The sequence below is a fragment of the Diabrotica virgifera genome, chromosome 6 (assembly GCF_917563875.1).
Source record: "Diabrotica virgifera virgifera chromosome 6, PGI_DIABVI_V3a".
NCBI classification, from domain to species: Eukaryota; Metazoa; Arthropoda; class Insecta; order Coleoptera; family Chrysomelidae; genus Diabrotica; species Diabrotica virgifera.
Window position 1 is genome coordinate 65,923,280 of NC_065448.1, and position 14,895 is coordinate 65,938,174.

Consider the following 14,895-nt stretch of genomic DNA (forward strand, 5'->3'; position numbering starts at 1 on the left):
GGTTAAAATAGTTTCGAATTTTATTTCCTGACTTATTTGAATTTCGATTCATAGATCGTGCTAGTAGCATCTTTGGTAATTATTTTGAAAATTCCACACCTGTAATTTTGAACCAATCAAAATACGTTATTTTGACAGATCACCATGGCAACGGAGGTATTTTATCGGAAATTTTTTGCTCGTGGGGTACCCAACAGCGAATTATAGTGGAAATTTTTTGACATTTACAATAACAGAACATTTTTGACAGACTGGTTTTATTTGTTTACATAATTTAGTTTTGATTCATTTTCTGTCACTTGTAATTACTCAAAACTTATGTAAAATTGAAGAATATACTATTTTCTATCTTGAAATGGTATTCCCATGCAACTACAATGAGTAGAAATTACGAATTTGAAAGCCTAAATAATTGCTGACAAAGCTATGGCGCGCTATTAATCTGTTCATGCAGCTTTGGATTTTCAAATGCAAATTTGGTGTGGAATTTTCTTACCGAATACCACGCGAAGTCAAATTAATATCCGGAAATTTTTTTTTGATCATGAATATTTTTAGAAAATTTCCCGAGTCTGCGACTCGGGAAATTTTCAAAATATTCATGATCTCAAAAAAATTTCCGGAAAAAAATTTGACCTCTAGTGGTATTACTAGTGAAAATTCCACACCTGTAATTTTGAACCAATCAAAATACGTTATTTTGACAGATCACCATGGCAACGGAGGTATTTTATCGGAAATTTTTTGCTCGTGGGGTACCCAACAGCGAATTATAGTGGAAATTTTTTGACATTTACAATAACAGAACATTTTTGACAGACTGGTTTTATTTGTTTACATAATTTAGTTTTGATTCATTTTCTGTCACTTGTAGTTACTCAAAACTTATGTAAAATTGAAGAATATACTATTTTCTATCTTGAAATGGTATTCCCATGCAACTACAATGAGTAGAAATTACGAATTTGAAAGCCTAAATAATTGCTGACAAAGCTATGGCGCGCTATTAATCTGTTCATGCAGCTTTGGATTTTCAAATGCAAATTTGGTGTGGAATTTTCTTACCGAATACCACGCGAAGTCAAATTAATATCCGGAAATTTTTTTTTGATCATGAATATTTTTAGATTTTCAAAATATTCATGATCTCAAAAAAATTTCCGGAAATAATTTGACTTCTAGTGGTATTACTAGTGAAAATTCCACACCTGTAATTTTGAACCAATCAAAATACGTTATTTTGACAGATCACCATGGCAACGGAGGTATTTTATCGGAAATTTTTTGCTCGTGGGGTACCCAACAGCGAATTATAGTGGAAATTTTTTGACGTTTACAATAACAGAACATTTTTGACAGACTGGTTTTTATTTGTTTACATAATTTAGTTTTGATTCATTTTAGTTACAAAGCTAAGATGTTTTCTATATTCTTCGGACACCTCCTCTCTTCTTAATGGCGAAAATGCAGGACTTTGAATGTTTTCAATTAAGTTTCTATGTCTAATAAAATATATATAATATTTAGACACTAATTTATTTACCTTTTTCCCATTCAGTACTTTCAATTTTGCGTAGTTTAGATGCAAATATTCGTGGACAATTTGGAACAGATTTTCATTCTTCAAGTTGAAGCCACAATCCTCTATTAATTCAAATAAATAAGCCATGGTACGATGATTGATCTTTACATCAGATAATTTCCCGCATATTTTGCATATTGTATGATTTTCAAATAGATTCATTTTTTAAACAAAGAATTTTATTGGTTTTACTGACTGTGCAATATTATTTATTGTAACAAAACGCGAGTTTTTTTTGATGATTTGAAGTGTCAAAATATAATGATCACATCCTCCTATGATTGATGCTTGCTGACGCTGGTTATGAATTCCATACCATTAAAACGCGCATAACGCACGTTAAGAAAAACGCCAAAAAATAATTTTCTATCACTTGTAGCTACTCAAAACTTATGTAAAATTGAAGAATATACTATTTTCTATCTTGAAATGGTATTCCCATGCAACTACAATGAGTAGAAATTACGAATTTGAAAGCCTAAATAATTGCTGACAAAGCTATGGCGCGCTATTAATCTGTTCATGCAGCTTTGGATTTTCAAATGCAAATTTGGTGTGGAATTTTCTTACCGAATACCACGCGAAGTCAAATTAATATCCGGAAATTTTTTTTTGATCATGAATATTTTTAGAAAATTTCCGGAAATAATTTGACCTCTAGTGGTATTACTAGTGAAGATTTTTTGCTCAATTAGAAATCCAATGAAATCAATTAATTTGTGGTCATCTGATTGAATACAACCAATAAAACCAACATTATACTGAAAACAGATCCCATGGGCTGTTTTCACTCAATCATGTAGCTATGGATACCTACATTTCGTTTCATTTCGATTTTGACATTTCAAATATTCAATATTTCAAAATGTCACGATTTGGTTGTAATACTGATGAGAATATTAATGAAATTATCGAATCAAATATACCAAAGAATACTGTTTACAGTAAAAAATTTGTATGGAAAGCGTTTATGGACTTTTGCAATGATAGAAAATATGAATTAGATGGAAATCGGACGGTGGAAGGATTGTTAATTGCACATTTAAATAAATTGTTTCTGTTCTGTATTTTTTTTCATAACCAGCAAAAAATTTTCTATCCGAATAACCCTCGAACATTGATAAATGCTCAAAAATTTTTTAACAACTTTCTCAAGCTTGCAGGCAACAGACCTCCGCCTACGGCGTCGGTCTGTTTCCAAGCAACAAGCTTTCGAAATCTGTTATAAAATTTTTTCGAACAATTATCAATGTCCTTGGGTTATTACTACTGAAAATATTTTGCTCAATTAGAAATCCAATGAAATCAATTAATTTGTGGTCATCTGATTGAATACAACCAATACAACCAACATTATACTGAAAACAGATCCCATGGGCTGTTTTCACTCAATCATGTAGCTATGGATACCTACATTTCGTTTCATTTCGATTTTGACATTTCAAATATTCAATATTTCAAAATGTCACGATTTGGTTGTAATACTGATGAGAATATTAATGAAATTATCGAATCAAATATACCAAAGAATACTGTTTACAGTAAAAAATTTGTATGGAAAGCGTTTATGGACTTTTGCAATGATAGAAAATATGAATTAGATGGAAATCGGACGGTGAAAGGATTGGCGTCGATTTTAAAGGATTGGGCTGTGAACATGAGAAGAAAATATGGTACAGAGTTTAAAGAAGCTACTGTCAAAACCATGTGGAACCTAACAAGTAAGCTTTTACAAGAAAAGTATTATAAGGAAATGAAAGTTATTATTGACCCATTCAAAAGCGTTGTATTTCAACAAGCGCGAGCTGCCCGCGATACTATACAACGAAAACTACAATCGGATCCCTGTAAAAGGAAACAAAGTTCAGATGCATTGAGTGCAGTAGAAATAACAAAAATGATAAATTTGTGGAACGAAGACACCCCTGAAGGGCTACAACGGAAATTCTATCACATAATCGCCGCAGAATTAGCTTGGCGAGGTGTGGAAGCTGCTGCTTGTTTGATTGACTTTTTTCGTATTGAAACAAATAACGATGGTTCTGTAACAAATCGAGTACAATATAACCCTGTATTCAGCAAGACTTGCCAAGGTGGTTCAAGAAGGTGTACTGACAGCAAATTTTTAATAGAAAACAACGACAGTAACGTATGTCCTGTCAGATTATTTAAAAAATTGTTATCAAAAAGGGGCCCAAATATTAAAACGGATAGAGTATTCCTAAGAACAAATCGTTACTGGAAAACCGAAAATGATCATTGGTATGATAATATGCCCATTGGAAAAAATATGATTCAAAATTGGACAAAAACGTCTGCCGAAGCGATTGACTTGAAAACCAAGGAAAAAAAAATTACTAATCACTCCAATGGATCGACCGCGGTCAGTTGGTTGGCCAAAAGTGGTGTTCAAGAGCAAGAGCTTATAAAAATTACGGGGCATAACAATCCCAACTCAATAAAACCGTACTTGAACATTGACGAAGAACATCATAATAAAATTATTAACAGCATGCGTAGTGGAAATACATCTTCATCAATTATAGAAACTAACATGTCTGGATCTTCATTAAATTTTTCTAATTGTTCCTTTGTTAATTGCACATTTAAATAAATTGTTTCTGTTCTGTATTTTTTTTCATAACCAGCAAAAAATTTTCTATCCGAATAACCCTCGAACATTGATAAATGCTCAAAAATTTTTTAACAACTTTCTCAAGCTTGTTGCTAACAGGCAACAGACCTCCGCCTACGGCGTCGGTCTGTTTCCAAGCAACAAGCTTTCGAAATCTGTTATAAAATTTTTTCGAACAATTATCAATGTCCTTGGGTTATTACTACTGATAATTACCCCGAAAGGATGAAAGAATTTGATTTCAGTTCAGTGCCTCTACCTAGGTGCTCCGATGAGGAAACGGTTATTTCGAAATTCGTCTAAGCACATAGTAGAGTCTTTGTACTCTAATCAAATCTAAACCATCATTTCTTTTTGTTTTAAAAAATAATGTCTATGTTCGAATAATATGATGTATTGCATGCGGCACCAATGCAAGGAGCTTATTACGGTTCAAGCTTCCTGCTACAAGTAATAATAATCAAAACAAAAACAAATGTTAGTTCTGTCAGACTTACAAATGGCTGAACACTAATGGCGGTTTTTTATTCGAATTGGCGTAAATCGACCGGCCTAGCAATGTTTGATTAATTTACGAAGCAATATAATTCGATGCAGTGATTAATCATTTCAAAGTATGCAGTGTAAAAGGAGATTAGAGATTTTATTGATTTATAAGCTAATCATCCAATTTGAAAAATAATGGACGATTTTAAAATACTTGAAAAAGAGTAATCGCTTTTGTATGAAAATAAATGTTTTGTTTTATGTAAAAACAATTTTTTATACTAGCTTTAGAGACTTTGTTTCTAATTGATTAATATAAATGTAATTCCCATCAGAGGTAACATATTTTAAAAAAATAGTTAATTAATGTTTTTACATAATTTTTGCATCTATATAAACATACAGCGTGTTTCATTGGGAAACGGAAATACTTTAAGGGTGAATAGAGGTCATCGAGCTGGTTCTAGATATACTACATTTTTTGCCCTACCGACTTTTATAACCGAGTTACAGGGTGTTTTATCGATTTTGCCCATTTCTTTCCTAAGCCATAACTTTAGAACCACCCTGTATATTTTTTTGATATTTGGTACACATGTGTCTCATTCAAAACCCAAACGACCGATACACTAACCATAAGAAAAATCCAGGTCCGGATTAACAAAAAATTATAAAGTAATTGTGACTTTAAAACAACACCCTGTATATTCAAATTGTAAAAATCTGTTTGCATATTTGAAAAGAGCACAAAAAGTAAGTTTAACGGTTTGCTTCAATTTTTCGGCCAGACAATTTTATGACTTTAATTTTGAAATTATATTGAATTTTTTAAGAACTCAGACATTAAAAAGCAGATATTATTAACTTTTAGTTATAAATTATTAAAGTAAATAAATAAATACTAATTTTAAAAATAATCAATACTTATTTACCACATTGGAACGACCCAATTAGTAATGATAAGAAAAATCCAGATCCAGATTAACAAAAAAATATAAAGTAATTCTGACCTTGAAACAACACCCTGTATATTGAAATTTTGCAAATTTGTTTGCGTATTTTAAAAGAGCATAAAAAACTGCGTTAAAAGGTGCATGTGAAATTTTTGCGCAGATAATATAATTAATTATTAATTACGGCAATTTTGAAATCATATTGATTAATTCTGTCAAGGTCACAAGAAGCTGCCAGAAAAATGAAGAACAATCCCAATGTAATTAGAAAATCGATTCGAAATCTTTTAAAACGAGCAAGGAAATGCATCAAACAAAATGGCCGACAGTTTGAGCAACTGTTATATTTCAAATATTTATAATTTATGTTAAATTGTTGAATTGTTTAAACGATTTTTTTTTATTAGATATAGCTGTTTTTTTAATTCTTTACTAAATCATTAAAATAGCCCAATTCTCACAATTCTAATTTTTAATGATGTGCATACAGCTACAAGTCCAGAGAATCCATGAAGCCATCGTAGTAAATAAGTATTAAGTATTTATAAATTAAATATTGATTCATTAACATTAAATTATTAAAAGTTAATAATACCTGGTTTTTAATCTCTTAGAGTTGTTTAAAGTTTCAAGATAATTTCAAAATTGATGTAATTAAATCAACGCCGAAAAAATTAAAATGAACCTTTAATTTTTATGCTCTTTTAAAATGTGCAAACAAATTTTCAAAATTTAAATATACAGGGTGTTGGTGCAAGATCACAATTACTTTAAATTTTTTTGTTAATCCGGACCTGGATTTTTCTTGTCATTAGTCATTGGGTCGTTCCAATGTGGTAAATAAGCATTGATTATTTTTATAATGAGTATTTATTCATTAGCTTTAATAATTTATAACTAAAAGTTAATAATACCTGCTTTTTAATGTCAGAGTTCTTAAAAAATTCAATATAATTGCAAAATTAAAGTCATAAAATTGTCTGGCCGAAAAATTGAAGAAAACCATTAAACTTATTTTTTGTGCTCTTTTCAAATATGCAAACAAATTTTCAAAATTTGATTATACAGGGTGTTGTTTTAAGGTCACAATTACTTTATAATTTTTTGTTAATCCGGACCTGGATTTTTCTTGTGATTAGTATGTCGGTCGTTTGGGTTTTGAATATGTGTATCAAATATCAAAAAAATATACAGAATGGTTCTAATGTTATGGCTTAGGAATGAAATGGGCAAAATCGATAAAACACCCTGTAACTCGGTTATAAAAGTCGGTAGGGCAAAAATGTAGTATATCTAGAACCGGCTTGGTGACCTTTATTCACCGTTAAAGTATTTCCGTTTCCCAATAAAACACCCTGTATAAGCTCACATATAGAGTAATAATAATGTGTGTGCACTTTGTATGCACGTAAGAATTTATACTTCTATTATATGATTTTAAACAAATTAATAAACTGTAAACAGTTTACTTATATTTGATTGAACTAATAATCTACGTTTAATACTTTCAAAAATATTTTACTAAAACCATAGCAAAAATTTCAAAAATAAGGAACATCCAGAGGTTTGAACCAGGGACCTCTCTATCTGCAGTCGAATGCTCTACCACTGAGCTATAATCGTTATGTTTTTAATGTATTGCAAGATTTCTTTGACTTTGTTTGGGTTAGCTTTGGTAAGGTTATATTTTAGTGTCTAAAGAATGTTAAAAATTTGAAAATTATTTCAACTTACATTATTATTATAATATTAAAAGATATTATTATTATTATTATAACGTATAAATTATTATTTCAAATAAAATTTATTTTGCAATTGCACTCCGTAAAAAGCAATTGTAAATGCGCCAACAGTGAATGTATGTAAAATAAAAAATGGAAATTAATTGTCCGGTTTCCAAGACTGTTACTTGCTTTTACCCTATTAATTTGATATAATAACTAGGTGCAGCTCTTATCTGATACTGGTACAAATTAGCCTCAAATCTCAACCTTTTGGTAACCTCAAATCTATAAATGCACTTAACAACAGTGTATTAAAACCATGTTTATCACATATTCTAACTAAATATAATTTACTAACAAATCAGTAAATATATACCGCCGTCACATATGTACAGGGTGTTTCATTGGGAAACTAACATACGTTAACTGTAGAAAGAGGACACTTAGGCGGTCTCAACAAACTATACTTAATGGGTCTTACTCCATTAATAACAAAGATACTGGGCGTTTTATCTATTTTGCCATTTTCTTTATTGGTTCATAACTTTTTAACCACACTGTATATTCATTTTATATTTGGCATGCAAATATCATTTAAGGTGTACAATAAACTAATTTATTTACAATTGTACAAATCCAGATCCGGATTAAAAAATATTGGAAAAATATTCCGACCCCAAAACAACACCCTGTACATTAAATTTTTTTAAAATGGATTTTTCATTTGAAAAGAGGATGAAAAACTAATTTCAGTGGTATAATTTGAACTTCACGCAATATTATTTTTCTGATGAAATTTTGAATTTGAATTCGGAAATTAGGTGAATGGCAAGAGCTCTAAGTAGAAAAAATTGAAATACAGCTTACAACTTGTCAACCTCACTGTATATTGATTTTATATTTAACACGCGAATATTCTTTTAGGTGTCCAATCAATTAATTTATTTACAATTATAAAAAATCCAGGTCCGGTTTAAAAAATATTTTGTAAATATTCCGACCCAAACAAACACCTTGTATATTAATTTTTTTTTTTAAATGGATTTCGCATTTTTGAAAAGAGGACGAAAAACAAAATTAGTGGTATACTTTGAATTTTCGACAAAATGATTTTTCTTGTAAAATTTTAATTTGAATTCTGAAATTATGTCAATTGCGAGAGCTCTTGTAGAAAAAATTAAAATGGGACTTAATAATACCATTATTTAATCTAAATTGGTAAAATGTTAATATTTTAGTGTTTTTTTATTATGCGTGAAAAATAATTTTTGACGAATATTCATCCTTAAATAATCAATAAATAATAAAGGGTCGATAAAAAATACATCACTTTAATCAACAAAATAGCTAAAAATTATAACAAAACAGCGAAAATTTGCAGCATAATCACTATTCAAAACTAAAGTACTTATTTAAAATTACCACCATAAAAATAATTTTTTTTTATACGTAGGTACGGTAAATTTTTGTAGTTAGGTACCTATCGTCATGTGTACTGTGTACTGTGTGTGTTGAATAAGTGTCTTGTTAGCAAAGATACGTTAATTGTGTCCGAACGTCTGCGATCCCTCCGGTGAGTACCGATCCCACAAAGACAGAAACTATTTTCATTTATTAATTTATAATAAACGAAAAATTTCTGACCCTGGTGAGATTAGAACTCACGACCATTCGGACCTTTCGATCCAAAGGTAGACGCTCTTACCACTGAGCCACAGAGGGGGTCATTAAAAATTATTTTTATGTGCAAATGTTAATATTTTACCAATTTAGATTAAATATTGGTATTAATTAAAATTAAGTCATTTATTTTACTTTGAGCTTAGCAATTCACATAATTTCAGAATTCAAATTCAGATTTTTAACAGAAAAATCATTTTGCCGAAAATTCAAAGTATACCACTAATTTTGTTTTTCATACTCTTTTCAAATGCAAAATACATTTAAAAAAAAATTAAAATACAAGGTTTTTTTTGAGTTGGAACATTTATACAATATTTTTTATTTCGGACCTGGATTTTTTATAATTGTAATTAAATTTATTGACTGGACACCTAAAATAATATTCGCGTGTTAAATATAAAATCAATATACAGTGTGGTTCACTGTTCAGTGAATTTCAGAATTCAAATTCCAAATTTCACCAGAAAAATCATTTTGCCGAAAATTCAAAGTATACCAATGAATTTAGTTTTTATCCTCTTTTCAACTGAAAAATCCATTTAAAAAAAATTAATGTACAGGGTGTTGTTTTGGGGTCGGAATATTTTTCTAATATTTTTTAAGCCGGACCTGGATTTTTTACAATTGTAAATAAATGAATTTATTGTACGCCCTAAAATGATATTTGCGTACCAAATAAAAAATAAATATGCAGTGTGGTCAAAAAGTTATGAACCAATTAAGAGAATGGCAAAATAGATAAAACACCCAGTATGTTTGTTATTAATGGAGTAAGACCCATTAAATATGGTATTTTTGAGACCGCCTAAGTATCCTCTTTCTACAGTTAACGTATGTTACTTTACCAATGAAACACCCTGTGTAATCGAATTAACAAACACACCAATATATTTTTTTCACACTTTATTAATAATTTGTATTAATACCTAACTTAAAAGATTTAGATTTAGCAGCTAGCTTCGTGTTGTCAGTGTGCGCGTACTCCATACTGTAATTTTCATAAAAATTCTCTCCCATCAATTTTCCCATTCGCGCTTAAAGAAGTATAACTTCAATAAATACACCTATACTTTTTCTCATGAGCATCTTTCAGTGCGTCACAGTTTTCGATTTCTTTCTAACGCATTAAATTGTATGTGACAGAAAAAAACGCACGTCGGGGATTACATTTCGTCGGTGACATTTATAACAGTTATTCTAGTTGTCAATAGATGGCCTATAATCGAAAAAAATTATTTACGAATTATATAATATATCTACGAATATAATCTGTACAATTTATAAGACTATACAAATCAAAGGAAATACCGTTTAATAAATGCAATATACATAATTGATTTGATTTTATGCCAAATTGCAAATAAAATGTGGCAACTGTCAGATTTAAATAAAATGTCATGTCACTAAAATGTATATTATCATGGACTTACTATTTTCCTGTCATTTGTGACGCACTGAAAAATGAAGCATACCAAAATGCTACGGCTAGCGTTAGACTATCAGAAACCTAAACAATTATTAAAAAGAAAAAATTGCGAAGTTCTGCAAGGAAGCACCCAGGGTGTTGGCAATAAATCAAAATAAAAGGAAATATCGCCGGTCCGGAATAAAAATGACGTAACTGCAAATTTTGTCAACTCCTGTTTTTTGCGTAATTATTAGCTTCTAAAATACTGAGTACAGATGATACCCAAGCGACGGAACTGTAACTATGTGCTGAGCCACTACAGGGTAGTTGCGTCGTTATTAAAATACACATCATTTCAGACCTTGTTTCAGATGAATACTGACGTAACTGTAAATAGGGTTGAAATGGGGGACTAAATTAGGATAATGAAATTCGAAACAATAATACGGATTAAAATAAAAGCCATCGCTGTAAGAATAAATGGCATACTAAATATTTAAATAGTTTTCTTGTACAGAAAAATTTTAAGATCAAGAATGACGTAACTGTAGATAGGGTTAAAAATGGGGGGATTAAATTAAGATAATGAAATTCGAACCAATAGGGATGAAAATAAAAGCCATCATTGTTAAGAATTAACGCCATACCGGTGCTCCGGACGGTTACTGTTTATAATCACTACACTGGAACCTCGATAAGTTGAATTAATCGGGACCGCGACCGATCTGGGTGATCGAAAATCCGGGTTAGCCAGAGAATAAATACGGTAAAAATTAATAAAGCACGGTATACTTACAAATAAACTCCAATAAAATTTCAAAGACATGAAATACATATGAACAATAATACATCTAAGTTAAGTACAGTTGTATACAGTATTGTTTATTTCTTGGTAAGAAACTTGGTCGAAGTGCAAAAATGATTATTTTGTGTGATGAAAATCGGTCCGGGTTTGTCGTACTTTCGGGTTATCGTAGGCCGACTTATCGGGGTTCCACTGTATTTTATATATTTAAAAATATTTAGATAAATAATGACGCAACTGTAAAAAGGGTTGTAAGTAAATGGCGGATTAAATTCGAACCAGGTAAAAATAAGAGCCATCATTGTAAGACTACACGCCATACCGATGCTTCTGGACGACTTATTTAATCTCTATTTTAATTAGTTAAAAATCATTCTTTTGCTCTTCTGAGAAATTTGGCTTTTTGCAGTTACGTCTTTCTTATTCTGGACCGGCGATACGCTCAAGAAAAAATACAGTTAATGTAACAAAGTTTCATTGTTACATTAGCGAATATGATTTTAAATAGTTAGAACAATTAAAAAAAAATGGTCTCAATAATTAATGGAGCTCATTATAGAATATATCGATACATTTTTGGCAAAGTAATGTAAGTGACATTTTTGGCGAATCATGTTTTTCCATTAAACAAACGCTCTTATTGTTTAGAAGGTACTGCCAAAGTGTTTTAAGCCTAGACAGATTAGGTTTGAATTAATTCTAGACTTACTACACTTTGGCAGTATCTTTTAAACAGTAATAGCTTTAGTTTAATGGAAAGACATAAAATGTCACTTACGTTGCTTTGCCAAATATGTATCGATATAATACTCTGGGCTAATTAGCAAAGTATAAGGAAAAGTTATTTACCAGAAATTGTATTGCTGGAATCGAATCTTATGATTGTATACAGGGTGTCCAGAAACTCTAACGACAAACGAAGAGAGAGATTCTTCAGATAATTTTAAGACAATTTAACCCAATTCACCTAGTCCGCAAAATGCTTCCTAAGGGAGCTAGAGCTCTTTGAAGATGGCGTCTTGTAATTAGTTTTTCTTAAATACCTCCAGAACGCTTCTATTTAGAAAAACAAAAATTGGCACGCGCATTTATCTTCAAGAAATAAATCTAATCCATCCATTGCAAATTTCTAGTATCGATCATAGGCGTCCGTTTTGGGTGGGGCAACGGTTATTTTATCACCTAACTTTTTTATCTTTAAATTTTATGCATTTCTGATACTGCATTATTAAATTGAGAAGTATTTTAGTACTAAAAGGTACTCTTGTTTTAAATCGGTAGGACACACCGTTTTCTAGAAAAATCGATTTGAAAACTTTTCCTTCTTTGAATTAAAAAAAAAAATTCAAAAAAAACTGTTTAGAAAGACGAAAACCGGTACATTTATTTATATTCCAGAGACAAATCGATTTCATTATTTTCGAATTTCTAGTACTGGTCATAGGCGTCCGTTTTGGGTAAGTCGACAGTTATTTTATAGCATAAATTTTTGTCTTGAATTTTTGAGCATTTTTGACACTAGATTATTAAATTATAAAGTATTCGAGTACATAAAGTTACTCTTACTTTATGTTGGTAAAATACTTTGTTTTTTGTTAAAAAGCTCTTTCAATTTTTTTTTCAGATTCCAAAAAGGAAAAACATTCAAATCGATTTTTCTAGAAAACGGCGTGTCCTACCGTCTTAAAAAAGCAAGAGTAACTTTTAGTACTAGAATACCTCACAATTTAATAATCCGGTGTCAAAAATGCCTAAAAGTTAAGGACAAAAAAGTTATGCGATAAAATACCCGTTGCTCTACCCAAAACGCACGCCTATGACAGGTACTAGAAATTTGCAATAAATGCAATCGATTCATCTCTGAAAAGTAAATATGCATACCAATTTTCGTTTTTTTAAATAGAAGCGTTCTGGAGGTATTTAAGAAAAACTAATTTCATGACGCCATTTCAAAGAGCTCTAGCTTCCATAAGAAGCATTTTCGGACTAGGTGAATTGGGTTAAATTGTCTTAAAATTATCTGAGGGATCTCCTGTCTTCGTTTGTCGGTAGAGTTTCTGGACACCCTCTATATTAATAATATAGGTATGCAAAGTCCGCAGATAGTGTGCTACTTTTTTATAAACAAAATGGCGCCCGAAAATCGTGTTTTTTTAAATTTTTGTTCTGTAACTCCAAAGATTTTAACTTTACTCCAAAAACACTCAAATAAAAATTCACCGTAATTAAATTCTGCATAGAAACAAGTTTTTCCCGATTTACTTCGACGAAAATTTTATCAGGAAAATGCGGTTTTTTCCAACAAAATCTTTAATTTTCAACTAAAATTTTAGATAAGTAATTGTTTAACAATAATTAAATAGCTTGGTAATATAAAATCTCTTTTCGTATAGATTATAATTCCAAAAGCTGATGAAAATTTAATGAACAGTTTAGCAACAATTGAATTGTTAATTAAAAATTTAGGGTCATTATAATAACCACAATAATTATGACACATAAGAATAACTATGATTTTTGTATAAAAAGTCACTGTACCTATCTAATACACTTTACAGAATTCAAATTGGACTATTTAAGCGGCCTCAGAAATATCTTAAAATTATAAAAAAATGTTTGGCTTAAATCAAATAGAATATCTCGGGAAATGTTAAATTAAATTAAATCATGAAAACGGTGTTGATAAAATGCGGCAGGACGCTTCTTTTAAAAGAAAAAAACGTTTAATTGTGATAAGTGGTTCCTAAGATACAAGCGGTCAAAGTTGACCAGCATTTACGGCAAAGATATAAACAATAGGATCATAATTTTTGAAGCATCAACTTTTTATTTTTATCGTCTTTCTCCACACTAATTTCCAAATCTTTAAAGTACTCATAACGTATGTTATTATAATAAAAACTATCGATATTACGAGTGAAAATTGACAAAAATAAAAAAAATTCCAATCAAAAATTAGGTTGGAGAAAATGTAATCTCAAAGTTGAAAATCGGTATACGTTAAAAAAATGCATTTTCTCGGCTTCCCATGGAGCAATTTTCTTCATTCTTTTTTTGTTCCCAAGTAACTCGAGTACAGCCATCAAACTAACGCTTTATTCAATATCAAACTTGCTTTTGTTTTGTTATAATAGATTAATTTATTTATAAGCAAGGAAAACTACATATTTTCTCCAGTTGTAGACTTTTTTTAGATAAACTTACTACAAGTGTACCTTTTAACATTAAGAACACAAATATTCATGTTTTAAAGCTATATAATTTAAAAAAAATAAATTTATTAATTTATTTTAACAAAACAAAAGCAACTTTGACATTTAATAATGCGTTAGTTAGATGGCTCTACTCGAGTTACTTGGGAACAATAAAAGAATAAAGAAAATAGCTCCATGGGAAGCCGAGAAAATGCATTTTTTTAGCTTGTACAGATTTTGAACGTTGAGATTACATTTTCTCCAACCTAATTTATGATTGGAATTTTGCTATGTTTGGCAATTTTCACTCGTGATATCGATAGTTTTTATTATAATAATTTATGTTCTGATTACTTTAAAGATATGAAAATTGGTGTGGAGAAAGGCGACAAAAACAAGAAGGTGATGGTTTGAAAATTATTATC

The 14,895-nt window shown here is 30.2% G+C and overlaps 1 protein-coding gene across 3 annotated transcripts in view; it reads left to right on the forward strand.

Annotated features, from left to right (window-relative positions):
* The window catches only part of LOC114329157 (hemicentin-2), an 869,111-nt gene that overhangs the window by 529,243 nt on the left and 324,973 nt on the right, over positions 1 to 14,895 (forward strand). The gene's annotated exons all lie outside the window — the stretch shown is intronic.